The sequence below is a fragment of the Oryctolagus cuniculus genome, chromosome X, assembly GCF_964237555.1.
Source record: "Oryctolagus cuniculus chromosome X, mOryCun1.1, whole genome shotgun sequence".
NCBI classification, from domain to species: Eukaryota; Metazoa; Chordata; class Mammalia; order Lagomorpha; family Leporidae; genus Oryctolagus; species Oryctolagus cuniculus.
In genome coordinates, this window is record NC_091453.1 from 132,316,765 (window position 1) to 132,338,001 (window position 21,237).

The 21,237-nt window shown below is 53.0% G+C and overlaps 1 long non-coding RNA gene across 1 annotated transcript; it reads left to right on the top strand.

The window, feature by feature from the left end:
- Positions 1 to 254: 254 nt before the first annotated feature.
- LOC138847619 (uncharacterized) lies at positions 255 to 3,142 on the top strand. Its single transcript, XR_011385501.1, has 2 exons — positions 255 to 520; positions 2,951 to 3,142. It is a non-coding gene; the product is annotated as an uncharacterized lncRNA (long non-coding RNA).
- Positions 3,143 to 21,237: the final 18,095 nt, after the last annotated feature.

A 21,237-nucleotide genomic window follows, 5' to 3' on the forward strand; every position in this document is an offset into this window, starting at 1 on the left:
CCTCCTAAAAAGGCCACAAAATGGCCAGACACCAAATTCCTGAGAAGCAGCACCATCCTCTGTGCGTCCCCGAACCTCTTGAAAAAAATGTTTTGTTTGGTTTTTAAACTTTTCTTCTACTTGAAAGGCAGAGGGAGAGAAATATTTTCCATCCACTGGGTCGCTGCCCCAGTGCTCAGAGCAGCCAGGGCTGGGCCAGGCTGAAGGCTGGATGCCGGACCCACGTGGGTGGCAAGCAGGGGCCCAGGCGCCCATGTGTGCATGCTTGCGGCTCTGCTGAGCTTCCTCCGCATCCAACGCTCAGATTCCCGCATGTGAGGGTGCGGACTTGTTCACGACAGCACAAACCAAAGTCAGGTTCCTGTCCGCCCACGGGGACGGCCGTCTTGCAAGGTGCGGGACGGCGGGGGCAGCGTGAGGCGGGGACTTGGGAGTCCGGGAGCGGAGTTGCCGTGGAGCCAGGAGAAGGGTTTTTCTTCTTTTGTGCATTTCTGTGCCGTCGGCTTTCACAAAAGAGCAGGTGGGTGTGCCAAAGGCAAGGCGTGCGCGCGCTCTCTCTCTCGTTTTTTCTAACATGCTCTAAAAATATTCTGCATGGAAAGAATGAAGCCGACCTGGTGGCCGGTGTGGAGTCTCCTCGGAGCCCAGGCTGATGGCTTCTCCGCCTCGCTCGCTGGTTGCCTTAGAAACGCGGGAACCGAGGGGGAGGCAGCTATCTCCGGCGGCCACGAAGGCAGTGACTCAGCAGAAAAGCCAAGCCGAGGGGAGGCCTCCACGCCCTGTTTCCACAGCGCCTTCCATTGTCTTCCCAGGTCACATTGGCAACCTGGCGAGCCTGGCTAAAGGCAAGGGTGGCGTCCTGTCTTCCCTTCGCCCCCGGCTCTCGGAGACCCTCGGCTCTACTGAACATACAGCCTCCATTTCCGGGGCTGCAGCGAGAGCCTCCTGCTGACAGTGGCAACCACACTTCCTCTCCCAAGTGCCCACTCAGCGTTGCCACAGTAACTGATGGCCCACAGACCCCAAGCAGGCTCTTGAAGAGCTGTAGGGAGCGAGCAAACCCAGACATCGCTAGCGCTGGAACCCGGGGAAAGCCGGGACTGGAAGGGTAAACACAGAGGGCTGCAGACTCAGGCTCCCGCCCAGCTCCGGGAGGCCCAAGGGGCCACTGGAGAGGCAGGGACACAGGCTGCGGTCGTCACCTTGCAGGAGAGAGACGCAGTGGCCCACGCAGGGAACATAAACAAGGCAAGACTGTGTCAGACAAACAGTCACCGGACGCAGTTGCTGTGGCAGCATCAGATCCGCGAGGGCAGACAGTGCGTGCTAAAGGTTGGCAGGTTATCAGCAGAACCGGCAGCCTCTCCTAGCTCTCGCGAGTAAACAGAAAGGATGGAGACTCCATTCCTGTCGTGATCCACAGTGGCTCACATTGCACACCAACACCAAATCCGGAGGCGGAAGTAACAGTAGTAGATGGAGAACGAATGGGAGCGCATGGCAAAGCCAGGAAGAGCAGGCGACACCAAGGTGGGAACAGAATTCTGGGAGACCTTGGAATATAAGCAATAAACAGAACAGGAACAACTGGAAGAGGAGCAATTTAGGGGTTTCTTAAAAAAAAATGATGGGGGTGGGCACTGTGGCATAGCAGGTAAAGCCGCCACCTGGAGCACCGGCATCCCGTGCAGGCGCTGGTTCAAGTCCCGGCTGCTCCACTTCCGATCCAGTTCTCTGTTATGGCCTGGGAAAGCAGTGGAGGATGGTCCAAGTCCTTGGGCCCCTGCACCCACTTGGGAGACGTGGAAGAAGCTCCTGCCTCCTGGCTTCGGATCAGCGCAGCTCCGGCCATTGTGGCCCCCTAGGGAGTGAACCAGCGGATGGAAGACCTCTCTCTCTCTCTCTCTCTCTCTCTCTCTCTCCCCCTCTCTCTTTCTCTTTCTGCAATTGCCTCTCTGTAGCTCTGCCTTTCAAATAAATAAATAAATCTTTAAAAAAATGATGGAGACCCCAGGCATCACTAATGTAATAACCCAGGGATAACAGACCACACAGTTATTGAAAAATCACCCTCATATTTTACCTTTTAGGTAGGTTTACTAAAACAAACTCCAAACACAGAAACTACATATGCAGTCTCAGTTGGGGATTGGCAGGTAAAACTTTGCTTGGATATCCAAGACTACGGAAAATATTACCAATGACAGAGAAACTATATTACAGTATTACATACTTTTTAAAAGATTGATTTATTCATTTGAAAGGTAGAGTTACAGAGAGGCAGAGAGAGAGCGAGAGAGGTTTTCCATCCGCTGGTTCACTCCCCAATTGGCCACAATGGCCAGAGCTGGGCCGATCCGAAGCCAGGAGCCAGGAGCTTCCTCTGGGTCTCCCACACAGGTGCAGGGCCCAAGGATTTGAGTCACATTCCGCCTCTTTCCCGGGCCACAGCAGGGAGCTGGATCGGAAGAGGAGCAGCTGGGACTAGAACCAGTGCCCATATAGGATGCTGGCACTGCAGGCCAGGGCTTTAACCCGGTGCGCCACAACGCCAGCCCCCAATTTTTTTTTTTATTTCAAAGGCAGAATTACAAAGAGAGAGAGAGAGAGAGAGAGAGAGAGAGAGAGAGAATCTTCCATCCGCTGGCTTACTCCCCAGATGGCTGCAATGGCCGAGGCAGTGCCGGGCTGAAGCCAGGAGTTTCTTCCAGATGTCCCATGTGGGTGCAGGGGCCCAAGCACTTGGAGCATCTTCTGCTGCTTTCCCAGCACGTTCTCAGGGAGACGGATTGAAGCAGCAGCGATACAGGATGGCAGCGGTGTCACAGGTGGTGGCTTAACGCTCTACGTCACGATGCCAGTCCCCATATACCATTTTTAAATGTTATTTTTTAAGTCTATCCCAGCTATAATGCAGGTTGTTCTGACTTCAACTCTGTCTGTTTTATAGATCTGTGCAGTGAACACATGGATGAAAGAGCTTTAGAAATCGTGCAGGAGAGCCCTGTGATCGCAGCGTAGCGAGACGAACGCTGCCACTGCTGTTTACATTCGGATGGGAAATTCCTGTTGTAAATGTGACCTTAGGTGGTCTGCAGGAAGATGCATTGTCAAAAAGAATACACCACCTTGCTTTGGGCTGTCATTAGGCCGCATCGTTGTAGCTTGCCAGTGAAACATACCATTCCCGTGGACCTGCAGAACAGTGTGTACGGGGTCACTGGCCGAATCCCCAAGTTCCTTATTGATCAATTTCAGTGCCATGGGCTGTGCTTTTAGTCTGGCCTCTGTGTGTGTGTGTGTGTGTGTGTGTGTGCATGCGTGCACGCGTGCCTGCTCACAGGTGCGGCCAAAACTTTTGATTATCCAGGCAGCAGGGATGGATTAGCTGTTGGTCTCACACTGGCTCTGCCAGACACAGGAGCTTGGTGTGGAGGTGGCGAATCTCGCAAGAATGATGTGGACGGCTACATGTTATTTTAAAGTCCATTTATAAAGTAGTTAGAAAATTTGGAGATTTTTTTTTTCTTGGCACACAGAATACCAATCAGCACTAGAAAAGGTAAAAGGAATACATACAGACCATAATAGGCTTCCTCCCACTAAGAGTCTGGGCCATGCAATTCTCACATTACACCACTACCTGGCATTTATGCTTGGCTAACATATGAGGCCTTACAGCATATGGAGCCTCTGACGGGTACGGGTGCCACGATCATCATCCATTGTCATCTGTCTGCCTGCAATGAATGGGTCGCAAAGACATCAGATGAATCAGCCGGAGTCCTGGCGTGGAAATGGTACGTATGGACCACGACAGGTCACCCCTGGGCGATGCAGCTGCCCTCACTGAAGAGCTACAGCCTGCTCAAAGATGACGACCAGGCATCGCGGGTAGGGGCAGCGCCGTCCTCACGGCACTGGGACATGGGCCCCGTCCTGACAGGTGCACCAGCGTCCACGTGCTCAGGTACAGCGACCGGCAAAGCGGCAGCACTGAGAGCCCAGAGCTGCCCAATCAACTGGGGGAGGCTCAGCCGTCAGACGACCACGGCAGGAAAACCAGAAACTTATCCACGTTGTCACCGATTCGTGGGCCATGAGAAATGGCAACAAGCGTGTTGGAAAGTGAGTGGGAAGCAGGTACGGCCCTCCGCAACGAGGGCAGAGTGCCATCCGGCTGGAAGGAACTTCACAGGGAGCCTGCACACCAGTGAGCGCAGTCACTGCTCACGGGAAGCGGCGCTCTCTCTCCAGCAGCTACTGCGGCAGAGCACAGAGGGTGCCCTGCAGCACGCTAGGCAAACCAGCAACTCCAAGGAAAGACAAGAAATGGTACGCTGGGTGCGAGCTGGCGCAGCAGGTTAAAGCCCTGGCCTGAAGCGCCGGCATCCCATATGGGCGCCGGTTCAAGTCCCGGCTGCTCCTCTTCCGATCCAGCTCTCTGCTCTGGCCTGGGAAAGCAGTGGAGGATGGCCCCTGCTCCCACGTGGGAGACCCGGAGGAAGCTCCTGGCTCCATTGTGGCCATCTGGGGAGTGAACCAGCACATGGAAGACCTCTCTCTCTCTCTCTCTCTCTCTCTCTGTAACTCTTTCAAATAAATAAAATAAATCTTAAAAAACAAAGAAATGTTACACCATATACAGACCTGCCTGGACCCTGGCACATAGCAACCACACTTCAAAGAAACCTGCCAGGGGCTGGCGCTGCGGCGTAGTGGGTAAAGCCGCCATAATGGTGCCAGTTTGAGTCCCAGCTGCTCCACTTCTGATGCAGCTGTCTGCTGTGGCCTGGGACAGCAGTGGAGTCTTTGGGCCCCTGCACCCGTGTGGGAAACCTGGAAGAAGCTCCTGGCTCCTGGCTTCAGATCAGCTTTGCTCTGGCCGTTGCAGCCATTTGGGGAGTGAACCAACAGATGGAAGGCCTCTCTCTCTCTCTCTCTCTCTCTCTCTCTCCGCCTCTGCCTCTCTGTAACTGTCTTTCAAATAAAAATAAATAAATCTTATGAAACCTGCAAATAATGCCCCAGCATCATATCAAACGCTGCATCTTCATGGGTGCCCCGTTCATCGGCAGCACGATCCTTCCCGGCGTCATGCCCAAAATGCCATCTAAAACACATGGTGGCGACAGAGGCAGCGCTAGGAGTGGACACACATCCTGGGTGAGAGGCAGCAACCGCTGGAAGCACACGAGTGAACACCCCTGCATCGCAGGGCAAGGTAAATGCACGAACGCCAGCGTGAAGCCCGTGCGACGCGGCCTGAGGATCTTTAACTTCGTCCTGGCTGTAACCTTTACAATCACTGCCTGCTATCACTTGGCTTGTGCACCCAAACCCGGGCGATGTTTATTGGGGGGAGGAGGGTATAGACAGCAGCAAGGGCCCGCTAAGCTTTTTTTTTTTTTTATTTGACAGGCAGAGTTAGACAGTGAGAGAGACAGACAGAAAGGTCTTCCTTCCATTGGTTCACCCCCCAAATGGCCGCTACGGCTGGGGCTGCGCCGATCCGAAGCTAGGAGCCAGGTGCTTCCTCCTGGTCTCCCATGCGGGTGCAGGCGCCCAAGCACCTGGGCCATCCTCCACTGCATTCCCGGGCCACAGCAGAGAGCTGGCCTGGAAGAGGAGCAACCGGGACTAGAACCGGCGCCCATATGGGATGCCGGCACCACAGGCGGAGGGTTAACCAAGTGAGCCACGGCGCCGGCCCCAGCCTGTTCTTTAGTTTTCACTGGCTACACAATTTGCCCTGCAGGGAAGAGACAAGCCAGCGGTCCTCGAGAAAGCCATGGCCGCCGTCACGTGTACTGCAAGCAGCAGAGGCCTATGGGCCAGCTCTGACTTCAGGGGGCAGGAGCACCTGGGAGCATCTGACACGTGGCTCCGCCCAGATTTCTAGGAACCAGACACAGTGCTGACTGGGGGTTGGGTGGACTAGCAGAGCTCACCACAACTGTAGGCACCATACAAGGCCTGTACGGCGAGAGGGAGACTGCACAGCATTTCTGGGTGGCAGCAGCACGGGCCCTAATACTCGGCCGCTGGGTCAAGGATGTAGGACTATGTCATCACCACACTCACACCTGAAAACCTCGGGATGCCGGAGCCAGCGATGCGGCCGGAGGAACCCCAGCAGTGGAGCACATGCAGGTAGCTAGCGGCGGTAAAGCCACGGAGCCGCGTCCCTGCTGACCAGCTTCTTAACGACCACGTCTTCCTCCGAAGAACTGCCCTCCGTGGCCCGTAACGACTCTGGGCGTAGACAACTGGATGCAGCCTTAGCTCCGCTCTCGGCTGGTGACCAGCCGCTTTACAGACTGTAAGCCTAAAAGGAATACACTACATAAGAACGTAAGGATTTGGTGAGGCAACGTGTAGAGCCCCAGCAGTGTGTGTTTAATGAGGAACTGAATAACGGTTCTAGACAATGGATTGCCATAGACTATATGCGAACAAACTTGACTCTGAAGCTAAAACATAGGACGTAGTAAGTATCAGCACGCTCGCTGCAGAAGCGATAGGAGAGACTGAGACAGTGTCACCTAGACTTGAGGCTTCTGTGCCAAGTCCTGACGCTAGGGCATGCGACACCTCACGTCTTCTCAGTGATGTCTAAATCCCCGCCACGAGTGTTGCTACCCGCCTGCCTTACAGGTGGATGTCAAGGGTTACTACGGACATGACTACGGATAAAGGGGTTGGCCCTGCAGCGCAGTAGGTTAAAGCTGCCAGCTGCAGTGTTGGCACAGCACACGGGCGCCGGTTCTAGTCCCGGCTGCTCCTCTTCTGATCCACCTCTGTGCTGTGGCCTGGGAGAGCAGTAGAAGATGGTCCAAGTCCTCGGGCCCCTGCACCCACGTGGGAGACCTGGAAGAAGCTCTTGACTTCTGGCTTCGGATTGGCCCAACTGCAGCCATTAGGGCCATTTGGGGAATGAACCAGCAGATGGAAGACCTCTCTCTCTCTGTCTCTCCCTCTCTCCATCTGTAATTCTGCCTCTCAAGTAAGTAAATAAATCTTAAGAAAACGCTATAAACACAGCAGGCCATATATATGCGAATCCTACAGCTATGACCAATATTGGCGTACTTTGAATTATACAATATCTGTACATCATGACATTCTAAAACAAAAGCTCCTTGAACAGCTAGCACAGCAATGGGAATTAACAAAGCAACAGAAACTAACCTTGCCCACGAGCGTCTCTACATAATGGATGGCTGAATGGGACGCAGGTGCCACCATCCTGTGCACTAGCAAGGGCTGCGCAGCCTCTTACGGTTGAGAATCATGAACGCTCTAGTGCGGAAAAGCAGGCGCTGTGGGCTCGGATGTGGCGGTGAAACCGTACTGGACGTGTGGGACTGGGAACCAGAAGGGGAGTCCCCAGCTGCTGCTTTTATCCGCTAGTCTCTGCGGACTCGAAGTGCACAGGGTAAAGCCAAAGTGTATCCAACGGCTCTGGGAAGCAGCAAACTGCCGAAGCTTCTCCTTGGCGTGCACACACCCCTGAGCTACCCTGGGGCGACTACAGGCCACAGCAGAACTCACAAACGTGTGTGCAACCCGTCCCTGTGCCTCGAGTCAGAAATGGAAACCAGCGGGCTCCTCAGCGATGCTTCTCGGAGCTTTGCAACCGAAGAGCGCATCTGCTGTTTGCTTACCACCTGGCGACACCGCGTCTCAAGTGCTAAGCACAAACGGTTGAGGACAACGGAACACTGTAAATGTGTGTGTGTGCAGTGCAACCACACTGATTCGTGCTACTAGGGTTACGGAACAATTCTAAACTTAATTATCAGAGCCTGGGTTGGGGGGCATGCCAGGAGCTGCAGGGGGAGTCCCTCCCTGTATCTCCTGCACGCTACAAGTCCGTTCCGTGACCAGTGGACGGACTCCGTCACACTGAAACTGCACTCGAATAGACTCAGTGATGCCTGTCTATGCTGCAAAAGCAGCGAACTTCGGCACGCGTGACGTAAGACCTGCCTCACCAGGCCCTTCCTAGAGGACGCTATAATGCTACAGTATGCGTGACAACCTTCCGATGGGGTCCAGAGGGGACGCATGCAGTAACTAGGCTTAAACCTAACATCTGCGAGCCAATACCTCCTAATGCAATAACAGCGTATAGACCGACACCCAGAGGAACCCGGACCACGTTTAATAAGGAGGATGTTCACGGGACACCGGTGGTGCCCGAACGTGGTGTCTTTCAGGAGGAAATATCTGCTGTCCCATGAATATTAGCAGAAAGGCCCCGACTGTAGTCACACTTACGGAAACCACAGTAGGTGAGGTATCTACTCTCATCGTGTCAGGCCTACAAGAGGCAGAAACACAAGAAAGCAAAACAGATTTAATTTTTAACTATCAGCCGACACCGTGTTTAGAAAAAGTAATGTTTTAGCAGAACAGTTGTTCCAAGCACTTACCCAGTTACAGCAAATTGTGACAGAAATGGCCTCATTTGGAAAATTTCCAAAGGAATTGGAGTACAGCGTTGAACATGAAGGTAAGGCGTTGAGACTAACCTAGGGTCTCTGAAGCACGCGACGTCTGAACAACGAGGTGAGCAGAGCTGTCAGGGAGGCCGGGCACTACACACTATGTCCGATAACTAGCGATAAGGCAGTGACACGAAGGGGCATACCCAGAAGCTCTGCATGCCTCTCCAATGGAGAATGCACACCCTAGTTTGCAGTTACTTGGAGGACAATCATTGTTGGCACATAACACATATCCAGTTCCAACTCCTGTTAACAGCGGTCAGGCACAGGGCTGGCACTGTGGTGTAGCGGGCTAGGCCACTGCCTGCAACACCAGAATCCCACATGGGCGCCGGTTTGTGCCCTGGCTGCTCCACTTCCCATCCAGCTCTCTGCTATGGTCTGGGAAAGTAGCAGAGGATGGCTCAAGTGTTCGGACCTCTGCCATCCAGGTGGGAGACCTGGAAGGGGCTTCCTGGCTCCTGGGTTTGGCCTAGCACAATCCTGGCTGTGGCTGCCAAGTGGGGGGTAAACCAGTGGATGGAAGCTCACTCTCTCTCTCTCTCTAGCTCTTTCAGATAAATAAATAAATCTTTAAAAATAATGAACAATGTATTATTAAAAAAAAAAATTGGGGTCCAGTATGCAGCAGGTTAAGCTACCACCTATAACACCGGCAACCCATATCAGGAGTCCAGGACTAGTTTAAGAATCTCAGGCATTCCAGGTGTGTTTTTTTTTTTTTTTTTTTGAGATTGTATTTATTTGAGAGGCAAAGCTGCAGAGAGAGGGAGAGACACAGAGAAAGGTCTCGAACCAGCACCCATATGGGATGCCAGCATCGCAGGCAGAGGGCTAGCTCACTATGGCACAGTTCCAGCCCCTCTGCAGTTCTGATCCAACTCCCTGCTAACGTGTCTAGAAAAGCAGAAGACGGCTCAAGTACTTGGGGCCCGCCACTCACGTGGGAGACCTGGACGGAGTTCCCAACTCCTGGCTTTGTCCCAGTCCAGCCCTGACTGTCGCAGCCATTTGGGGGAGTGAACGAACACATGGAAGATGTCTCCCTCTAACTCTGACTTTCAAATAAACAAACACATCTTTCAAAAATAGCGGTCAGGCGTACTTTCTCCTGCTGACCCACTTGTACGATACCTTTCAAGCGGAACTCGTACTCCTTCCACAGCACACGGGTTAGCCTCTACACTCGCCAGATTATTTTTGGATTTAGGAAACTTTGACTGGCTAATTTGCCATGATAATGCGACAACATCCTTTTGTAAGCACAGCAGAATGAGCACTCATCTTTGTTTCCTGGTCATCCGTGTTACTGTAAGGTTATCAGAAATCAGTGTCTGGCGAGATTAACAACACACATCGAGGAAATGTTTTACAGGGACTTTGCCTGGGTGGACAGCAGCCATGCAGAACAACACAGGAAGGAAATCTGCAGGGCCCACGCTGTGGCGCAGCAGGTAAAGCCGCCACCTGCAGTGCCGGCACCCCATACGGGCAATGGTTCAAGTCCCGGCTGCTCCTCTTCTGATCCAGCTCTCTGCTGTGGCCTGGGAAAGCAGCAGAAGATGGCCCAGGTCCTTGGAACCCTGCACCCGCGTAGGAGACCCGGAAGAAGCTCCTGGCTTCGGATCGGCGCAGCTCCGGCTGTTGCTGCCGTTTTTGGAATGCACAAGCAAATGGAAGATGTCTCTCCCCCTTTCTCTCTCCCTCTCTGTCTCTGTCCCTGTCTCTCTCTGGCTATAACTCTGCCTTTCAAATAAGTAAATAAACCTTAACAAACAGAATGCCTTGTGCTGGCCCGGGGAGGCTAGGTCATTGCACTGGCTTCGCCCACTTCTGCAGGGAGCTGGGATGGCTCAGGAGGGAACACACACTGTACGCTTCACACAGTTCGCTCTGTGACTTGCTAGCAGACTCGTGAATCACTTTTATCTGGTGACAAAAAGGAGGAGAGCGCCATCCCCGCCGCTTCTGCGTGTCTGGGCGATCTGAAATGTGACCCCCTCTGTCTTGCCCGTGGGAGCCGGCCTCCGGGAGGCCCAGGGTGGTGTGTGGAGCGCCAGCAAGCTGACCAGAGTGCCTCGGTGCTGAGACCGGAGCCACATGACGGCGGTGGAGGACTTATCAAGGGAACTCAGACCAGGGTTCAGCTCTGTGAACGCCCGAAGCGACATATCAGACAGCACAGAGGCTTGTGGCCTTAAGGATAAGGGGCCAACTCCCCGGAGAAGGAACGTCTGGGCAGCCCACCTCTGACAGGCGGCAGCTGCCGCAAAGCCCTGCGCCTGCGCAACGGTGCAGCGTCCGCCGGGAGGGGCTGCACCTGCGTGCACTTGGCATCTGCTCACGGGTGTGAGTGGTGTGCTCCACTCATGAACCCTGCACATCTGTTCTGACTGGGGTGTGCGTGTGCGAGAGAGAGAGAGAGAGAGAGAGAGAGAGAGAGAGAGAGAGAGAGAGAGAGAGAATTCTACATTGTGGAAAGATGCAAACGTGCATGGCTGTCTCCTTGGGTGAGAATGTGCTCAACAGGAGGAACACAACCTGTGTGTGAGTAACTTCTGGTGGCCGGCGCTGTGGCATAGCGGGTAAAGCACCGCCTGCAGTGCCAGCATCCCATATGGGCCCCAGTTCAAGTCCCGGCTGCTCCACTTCAGATCCAGCTCTCTGCTGTGGCCTGGGAAAGCAGTGGAAGATGGCTCAAGTCCTTGGGCCCCTGCACCCACGTGGGAGACCCAGAAAAAGCTCCTGGCTCCTGACTTCGGATCAGCACAGGTCCGGCTGTTGCAGCCATTTGGGGGGTGAACCAGCAGATGGAAGCTCACTTGCTCTCTCTTGCTCGCTCTCTGTCTGCCTTTACCTCTATGTAACTTTGCCATCCAAATAAATAAATAAATCTTAAACAAAACAGCGACTCCTGGGGACTTCTGACTGTGGCCACGAAACAGTTTCTATCAGACAAACTGTCACGGAGAACAGCCAGAGGAATTGGATGAAAATCTTTTAAACACATGGATCTGAAAGACACAGATCTTCCACGCACTGGTTCACCCCCTGAATGCCCAAGCCAGGAGTCAGGAGCTCCATCCTGTCTCCCACGTGGGTGGCAGGGACTTCAGTACTCGAGCCGTCACCCGCTGCCTCCCGCGGGGCACGGAACTGAGAGCAGTGGGAGGACTCCAGGCGCAGAGCGGTGACCTAGCAGCCTGCCTTCTTCTAGGTAGTTCCTCACCGCCCAAGACAGCAAGCCTCTGCCGAGAGCGGGCTCAGGAGCCCGACTCCCTGTGGCAGCGGCACAACAGTTCCTCTAAACGCTCACCTACGTCACTGCCTGACACAACGCCACTGCCAGCAACGTGAACGCACAGAAGGCAACAAATGCCTATCCCCGGAGCAACAGAGAAGGAGCAAGCCATGCCGGGGAACACTGCTCAGCCATCGGAAGGAACGCTGCCCTACCGCAGCCTGCCGAGCCCCGGAACCAGTGTGCCGAGGGAGGAGATGCGTGATGCCCAGGCGGGAAGGGGAAGGAGAGGAGGGGGACTGATTGCTCCTATGTTCCGTGCTGGCGATGCTCGCACAACTCTGCACACGGGTCACACCCCATGCACTGCACACGTGAAACAACTGGACCTATGGCGAGTCACTGGGACCTTCACTTTTTAAAAGATTTATTTATTTGAGGGGCTGGCGTTGAGGTATAGCAGGTAAAGCCGTCGCCTGCAATGCCGGCATCCCCTACTCTCCGCTATGGCCTGGGAAAGCAGTGGAAGACAGCCCGAGGCCACGGGCCCCCGCACTTGCATGGGAGACCTGGAAGAAACTCCTGAGCCTCCCCAGAAGCTGAGCTTGGATCGAGCTCAGCTCCGGCTGTTGCGGCCATTTGGAGAGTGCACCAACAGATGCAGGACCTTTTTTTTTTTTTTTTTTGACAGGCAGAGTGGACAGTGAGAGAGAGAGACAGAGAGAAAGGTCTTCCTTTTGCCGTTGGTTCACCCTCCAATGGCCGCCGCGGCCGGTGCGCTGCGGCCGGCGCACCGCGCTGATCCGATGGGAGGAGCCAGGAGCCAGGTGCTTTTCCTGGTCTCCCATGGGGTGCAGGGCCCAAGCACCTGGGCCATCCTCCACTGCACTCCCTGGCCACAGCAGAGGGCTGGCCTGGAAGAGGGGCAACCGGGACAGAATCCGGCGCCCCAACCGGGACTAGAACCTGGTGTGCCGGCGCCGCTAGGCGGAGGATTAGCCTAGTGAGCCGCGGCGCCGGCCCAAATAAATAAAATCTTTAAAAATGTTTATTTATTTTTAAGGTAGAGCAATACACACACACACACACTGAGAGAGAGAGAGAGAGAGAGAGAGAGAGAGAGAGAGAGAGACTCTTTCACCTGCTTGTTCTCTCCCCAAATGCCCACAACAGCCAGGCCTGGGTTAGTGTGTAGTAGGAGCCTGCGCCCCCCCCCCCCCCACGGGGTGGCAGGAGCCCAGCTGCTCAGGCCGTCACCCGCTGCCTCTCAGGGTGCACATTACAAAGACACTGGATCACAAGCAGAAGAGCTGGGACTGAAATCAGACACTCCAATAGAGGGCGTTGGCATGGTGGTAGCTGAACCCACTGCACCACGCGGCCCACCGTCAACACGAATCTTAACCGTTTTCAGTCTTTGGATTGAGGGCAGACGATTGTCATGGTTGTTCAGATGGTGTGTGGGATGCCTGCGTGTGCTTGGATGGCAGATCTCGTCTCTCTCTGCCTTTTAAATAAGCAAACACAAAGGTCTCCAAAGGCGCTCTGCAATCTCTTTCCCCTTGAGCACGGGCTGGCCTCGGTGACTGGTTCCCACTGAACAGCCATCCAACTGTTTGAGACAGGTGGCGCTGTGGCGTAGCAGGTAGAGCTGTCATCTGCAGTGCGGCATCCCATATGGGCGCAGGTTCGAGTCCCAGCTGCTCCACATCTGACCCAGCTGTCTGCTATGACCTGGGAAAGCGGTAGAAGATGGCCCAAGTTCCTGGGGGCCCTGCACCCACCTGGGAGACCTGGAGGAAGCTCCTGGCTTCCGCCTGGCTTAGCCCTAGCTGTTGAGGACATTTGGGGAGAGAACCAGATGGAAGATCTCTCTCTCTCTCTGACTCTTCCTGCCTGTAACTCTGCCTTTCAAATAAATACATGAATATTTTAAAATATTTATTTATTTGAAAGGCAGAGTTACACAGAGAGGTAGAACAAGAGAGAGAGTGTGCGCACACGAGAGGGAGAGAGAGAGAGAGAAAGAGAGAGATCTTCCATCCGCTGGTTCACTCCCAAGATGGCCACAACAGCCGGAGCTGTGCTGATCCAAAGCCAAGAGGCAAGAGTCTCCCACGTGGGTGCAGGGGCCCAAGCACTTGGGCCATCTTCCACTGCTTTCCGGGCCACAGCAGAGAGCTGGATGGGAAGTGGAGCAGCCGGGACTCAGACCAGTGCCCATATGGGATGCCGGCACTGCAGGCTGAGGTTTTAGCCCGCTGCACTACAGTGCCAGCTCCAATACATAAATCTTAAAAAAAATTACTTGAGAGGCTGGCCCTGAGACTCCAGTCCGACTGCCACAAAGAGCTAGAAGGGTATTCACAAGTGCATGGGCAAAATAAATGTTATCATCATTTTCAACCCCTAACCTCTGGGCTGGCTTGGTGTATGGCAAGCGATAACCAGAGCAGACTCCGATCTTGGTCTAAGTGGTGGCTATGCCATACCTGCGTGTGTGTATTTAAAAAGTCACGAAGCTGAACGTGCCATTCGTGCACCTTTTTCTAATTTATATATATATATATATATATAAAACTCTACCTGTAAAATAAAATATATATATATATAAAATACATATACATATATATATATAAAAATATATATGTATATATATTTTATCTGACAGGTAGAGTTATAGACACTGAGAGAGAGACAGAAAGGTCTTCCTTCCGTTGGTTCACTCCCCAAATGGCCGCTATGGCCAGCGCTGCGCCGATCCGAAGCCAGGAGCCAGGTACTTATCCTGGTCTCCCATGGGGTGCAGGGCCCAAGCACTTGGGCCATCCTCCACTGCACTCCCGGGCCACAGCAGAGAGTGGCCTGGAAGAGGGGCAACCGGGACAGAATCCGGCGCCCTAACCAGGACTAGAACCCGGGGTGCCAGCGCCGCAGGCGGAGGATTAGCCTAGTGAGCCATGGCACTGGCCTTCTACTTTATTTTTATTTGTTATTTGACAGGGAGAAAAAGAGAGAGAGAAGGCAATAGTTCCCACGTGTTGGTTTACTCTTGACAACATGTTGGAATCAGAAGCCAGGAAGACAAGCCAGGTCTCGCATGTGGGTGGCAGGGACGCAACCAGCGCTGGGCCACCTGCTGATGCCTCCCAGGGGTGAACCAGGCGCTCTGGTGGGGAATGCTGTGTCCTAATGGGCGCGGTAACTGCTAGCCCAGACAGCTGTCCCAGCGTCCCCACTTGCCATTTCATTCATCTGAAAGGCGGACACAGACAGACAGAGAGACAGACAGAGACCGAGAACTCCCATCTGCTGGTTCACTCCCCAGGTGCTTACAGCAGCCAGGTGTGGACCAGCCTGAAGCCAGGCGCCTGGGATTCTTTCCTGGTCTTCCACATAAGTGGCTTGGACCAAGCTGCCATCTTCCCTTGCTTTCTTGCTTTTTTATTTTTTATTTATTTTTTAAAGACTTATTTATTTATTTGAGAGGCAGAGTTACAGAGAGAGAGAAGAAAAGACAGAGAGATATTTTCTATCTGCTGGCTCACCCTGCGAATGGCCATGACAACCAGAGCTCGGCTGATCCAAAGCCAGGAGCCAGGAGCCTCTTCCGGGTCTCCCATGTGGGTGCAGGGGCCCAAGGACCTGGGCATCTTCCACTGCCTTCCCAGGCCACAGCAGAGAGCTGGACTGGAAGAGGGGCAGCCGGGACTTGAACCAGCGCCCATATGGGATGCCGGCACTGCAGGTGGCGGCTCAGCCTACTACGGCACAGGGCCAGCCCCGTACTTCTGGACTTTTCAAGTTAGACTTCGAAGCTCTGTGGGTGTGGCTTGCACAGCTGAGCAGATGGCAGGGGCAGTGGCACAAATGGGGAGCCCGGGTTCCATCTTCTCCCATCATTTTATAGCACCTGTGAGACCACCAAGGGGGTCTGCCCAGTGGGAAATGCAGGCCAAAAGCTCAGAAGAGAATTCACTGCGGACGGGGTTATTTCGGCATCTTCATCACAGGAATGAGAATGGACAGCAAAGAGGCCCACGGCTCTGGCCATGACGGAATAGCTCATAGCACGTGTGCTTCTAAACTTTCAAAGACTGGGCACAAGCGGCTGGCGCTGTGGCACAGCAGGTCAAGCCTGTGTCTGCAGAGCCGGCACCCCACATGGGCACCCAGCTGCTCTTCTTCCAATCCAGCTCTCTGCTGTGGCCTGGGAAAGCAGTGGAGGATGGCCCAAGCGCTTGGGCCCTGCACCCGTGTGGGAGACCTGGATGGAGCTCCTGCCCCTGGCTTCCGCCTGGCTCAGCCCTGGCCACTACAGCCATTTGGGAAGTGAACCAGCGGATGCAACTTCTCCTGAACTCTGCCTTTCAAACCCATTAATCCATCTTCAGGACAAAACCAAAGTGAGAGCGAATACTATGCTGTCTGTACTAAACCCACTTTAAAGACAAACGACAGCAGTGGGTGTTAGGATGTCCGTGTCCCACACTGGGGTATCTGCGTTTCATTTCTGGCCTGTGTCCTGCCTCCCACATGGGAGAACTGCATTGCACTCCTGGCTCCTGGCTCCAACTTCAGTCCTAGCTGTTACAGGCTTTTGGGGAGCAAGCCAGTGGACAGCAGCTGTCTCTGTCTCTGTCTCTGTCTCTCTGTGTAGATTCTTAAAGAAATAAAATAAAGATGACACAGATAATCTAAAAGAGACGAGTAGGGGCAGTTGTTTGGTACAGAGGTTAAGACGCCACTGGGATGCCCACAATTCGTATCAGAGTACCTGGTTCAAGTCCAGCTCTTCCACTTCTAATCAGCTTCATGTATCCTGCGAGGCAGCTGGTGATGGCCTAACGACTTGGCTTCCTGCCATCCACATGGGAACCCCATAGTGGGTTCTGGGCTCCCGGCTTTAGAGCCCGGCGTAGGCCCGCCTCTTGCAGGAAACTGGGAACTAAACCAGCACATGGAAGAGCTCTCACTCTCTCGCATGTGAAGTGCAAATATGTTAATAAAAAAGTTGAAAGGAAAGGAATGGAAGAAGTCAAAAAATGACAAACTTGAGCCTATCCAACCAGAAGTGGCTATATTCATACCAGACAAAGCAGACTTCAAGAGGAGATAAAGGGGAATTCATAACAATAGAGTAGAAGGGTCAGCTTGTCCAGAAGACCATCTTTGATGTTTGTGTGCCGAACAAGAGAGCTTCAAAACCTGCAAGGCCGCAGAGACCACCACAATCACAGCTGCACACGGAGCAGGTCGAAAGGAGGGCAGCATTAAGCACCCTGACCCCATCACCACGTAGCAACGGCTCTTTTCAAAGACCCATGCAACATTCCCCAAGCCAAGCCACACGCGAAGCCAAAAAAACAAGTCTCAGTGCCTCGAAAAGAAAGCAAAGCAGACCCAGTCAGCTCTCTGGCAACAACAGAACTGAACACAGCAAACACATAGCTTGCAAAAGCCTCGAACGCAGTTGGCTCTGCATCCGTGGATTCAATCCACCACGGACAGAAAACATTTGAAAACGAGTGTCTGTGCTGCACATGTACAGACGGTTTTCTTGTCATTACTCCCCAAACAATGCAGGCTAACAACTACAGACATGGCACGCACACTGTGTTGGGCTCAGAAGTAACGGGCAGATGAGGTAAAGTCTAGGGGAGGTGCTGTTGTCCATACGGGACTGGACTGCCGGCACATCTTGTCACCCAAGGGAGGACTGTATTTAAACAGTGCACTTCTTTTTTTGTTTTGTTTTTGACAGGCAGAGTTAGAGAGAGAGAGAGAGAGACAGAGACAGAGAGAAAGGTCTTACTTTTTCCGTTGGTTCACCCCCCAAATGGCTGCTGTGGCCGGTGCACCACGCTGATCTGAAGGCAGAAGCCAGGTGCCTCTCCTGCTCTCCCATGGGGTGCAGGGCCCAAGCACTTGGGCCATCCTCCACTGCCTTCCCGGGCCACAGCAGAGAGCTGGACTGGAAGAGGGGCAACCGGGACAGAATCCGGCACCCCGACCGGGACTAGAACCCGGGGCGCCAGCGCCGTAGATGGAGGATTAGCCTAGTGAGCCACGGCACCGGCCTAAACAACGCACTTCTAAATAAGCCATAAGTCGTGGGCTAGAGAAAGGGTCGCGAGGACAATGCGAAGATGTTATGAGCGGAACGGTAAGAAAACAGACATCCACATTCCCAAGAACGCAGTCGAAGCTGTGCTCACCGGGAAGCGCACAGCTTTAAGCACTGGTGTTGGGAAAGGAGATCAGAAATCAGGGATTGGAGGTCACACCTTATGAAGCTGGAAAAGGTCACTTAAACCCAAACACTGACAATGGAAAGAAGATGGAAAAAGAAAATTCACCAAAATAACAGATGGACCAACAATAAAGAGAAATCAGTGCCACACAAAAGTGGCTCTCTGAGGAGCTCAGTAAAATCGGTAAGTCTGGGGATGACCACACGGCGCAGCAGAGCACCCGGGCTCGGGCCGTGCCTCTGCTTCTGACCCGGCTCTGTGCTGGGAAGGCACCAGGTGCCGCCTGAACTACCTGGGTCCCCGCCGCCCAGGTGGGAGGCTCAGATGGAGCTCCTGGCTTCACTCTGGTCCAGCGCTGGCCATCGTGGCCACCTGAGGAGTGAACTAGCAGATGCAAGACTTCTCTCTATATATAACTCTCCCTTTCAAAGAACTAAATAAATGCTAAAAACAAAAAGAACGAAAGAGGGCGTGTCATTACAGATCCTAGAGATGTTACACGGGATGGTAAGGGGTATTATTAACTTTAAGCCAACCTAAAAGAAACAAATTCCTTCAAAGATGCAAGTGTACAAGCTATCAAAATTGATATTAATAGAATGGGACATCTGACTGGCCCAGGATCTAATGAAAAGCTTTCCCATAAAGAAAACTCCAGTGCACATGGCTTCACTTGTGAATCTATCAAAATTTAAAGACTAATTCAAACCAAGCCTTCATAACCCCTTTAAGAAAATAAAAGGGGGCCAGTGCCGCAGCTCACTAGGCTAATCCTCCGCCTTGCGGTACCGGCACCCCGGGTTCTAGTCCCGGTTGGGGCGCCGGATTCTGTCCCGGTTGCCCCTCTTCCAGGCCAGCTCTCTGCTGGGGCCAGGGAGTGCAGTGGAGGATGGCCCAAGTGCTTGGGCCCTGCACCCCATGGGAGACCAGGAGAAGCACCTGGCTCCTGCCATCGGATCAGCGCGGTGCACCGGCCACGGCGGCCATTGGAGGGTGAACCAACGGAAAGGAAGACCTTTCTCTCCGTCTCTCTCTCTCACTGTCCGCTCTGCCTGTCAAAAAAATATAAAGTAAAATAAAAGGAGGGATTTTAGGCGGTCCTGGTACCAAAGGAAGACATAGATATTACTAGAAAACTAGAGATCAATATTCTCACCAACACAGATGTAAACATTTGCAAGAGTATTAGCAAATGGGATTTGGCAACACACGACGGCACTGCAGAGAAGTTCATGGTTTGTTTTGGTGCAAAACAGTTTTGAAATTCATGTAGTTTTTTCATAACATGTAGTTTCCGTGAAGTTCACAAATGTGTTTATTTGGAAGAGTTACAGAGAGAGATCGATCTTCTATCTAGCGGTCATGGCCCAGATGGCCACAAAGCCTGGGGCTGGGCCGGGGTCTGTAACTCCATCCGGGTCTCCCTAGGGGTGGCAGAGGGCCCAGGCACTTAGGCCATCCTCTGTGCCCTTTAACAGGGGACTGGATTGAACCAGCACTCTATGGCTGAATCTGTTGCACCACGACACTAGCGTCTCTGTGAAGAGGATCCTCACGTGCATGGATCTCAACTTTTTTTTTGGCACCAAGATAAACTAATTTTATAATTTTCCATGAACTTCTTGAAGTACACTTGTATGAAAGGGTAACATACCGTGACCAAATACATGTTGTAATCTAAGCAATGCAAGGTTTAACATTTGAGAATGTTCACTATACGAACAGAATAAAGGATAAAAATCATATGGTCATCTCTACAGATACAGGAAAGTTATCTGAAGGAATTCAATCGGGACTGGTGCTGCGCTTTAATGGGTAATTGCTGATGTCCCATATGGGTCCTGGCTGCACCACTTCTGATCCGGCTCCCTGCTGATGCACCTGGGGAAGCAGTGGAAGTTGGCCCAACTGCTTGGGCCCCTGACCCACGTGGGAGACCCAGAAGCTCCTGACTCCTGGCTTCAGCCTGGCCCAGCCCTGGCTGTTGCAGCCACCTGGGGAGTGAACCAGCAGACGGAAGATTGATATCCCTCTCTCTGTACTGTGTAACTCTTTCAAATAAATAAATCTTTTTTTTTCTATTTCTTTTTTAATAAATCCATGAAGCCTTCTTCATACATCAGATTCGTCAGGTTTTTTTTCTTAATTTGACAGAGTTATACACAGAGAGAGAGACAGAGAGAAAGATCTTCCTTCTGTTGGTTTACTCCCCAAATGGCCGCTACGGCCGGCACCACACCGATCTGAAGCCAGGAGCCAGGTGCTTCTTCCTGGTCTCCCGTGCGGGTGCAGGAGCCCAAGCACCTGGGCCATCCTCCACTGCCTTCCTGGGCCACAGCAGAGAGCTGGACTGGAAGAGGAGCAGCCAGGACTAGAACCCAGCGCCCATAAGGGATGCCGGCGCCATAGGCAGAGGATTAACCAAGTGAGCCACCGTGGTGGCCCCAAATCTCTTTTTCTTTTAAAGCCAGCATGCTTTGCTTTACTAAAAAAAATGGGATCAGCACTGTGGTGTAGCAGGTAAAGCCACGGCCTGCAGTGCCAGCATCCCATATAGGCGCCAGTCCACGTCCTAGATGCTTCACTTCCAATCCAGCTCTCTGCTGTGGCCTGGGAAAGCAGTGGAGGATGGCCCAAGTGCTTGGGCTCCTGCACCCACATGGGAGACGTGGAGGAAGCTCCTGGCTCTTGGGCTGGGTCTGGCCCAGCCCTGACCGTCACAGCCATCTGGGAAGTGAGCCAGCAGATTCAAGAGCTCTCTGTCCTTCTGTCTGTCCTTTTCAAATAAATAAAATAAAATCTGAAAAAAATTTAAAAATTCAATAATACTCTCCTTCCAAATTTACAAAGTATTTTCTAATAAAAATTCTTAGAAAACAAGGATAACCTCAGAAAATATAGATGACAAGCAGAGACGCGATGTGATACTTGAGGGTGAAAGGCAACACTTCCCACCTCTACGCAACACGTGACCAGAGGCCCCACCCCAGGCAGGGCAGTGAGACCGGGCAAGGAACCGAAAGGCAGTAAAATGGCAGTAAAACGGCTGCATATGGAAACCATCCCCAGGTATTTCCGAAAAGCATGCTGGAATCAATCCATGAGCTTAAGTCAAGTCAGCATAGAAGGCCCATATGCTAAGCATTTCCAGACACTAGCAACAACCAACTAGAAAAAGAAATAAAGACAACCACTTGTCACAGCATCACACACACACCCCCACCCCACC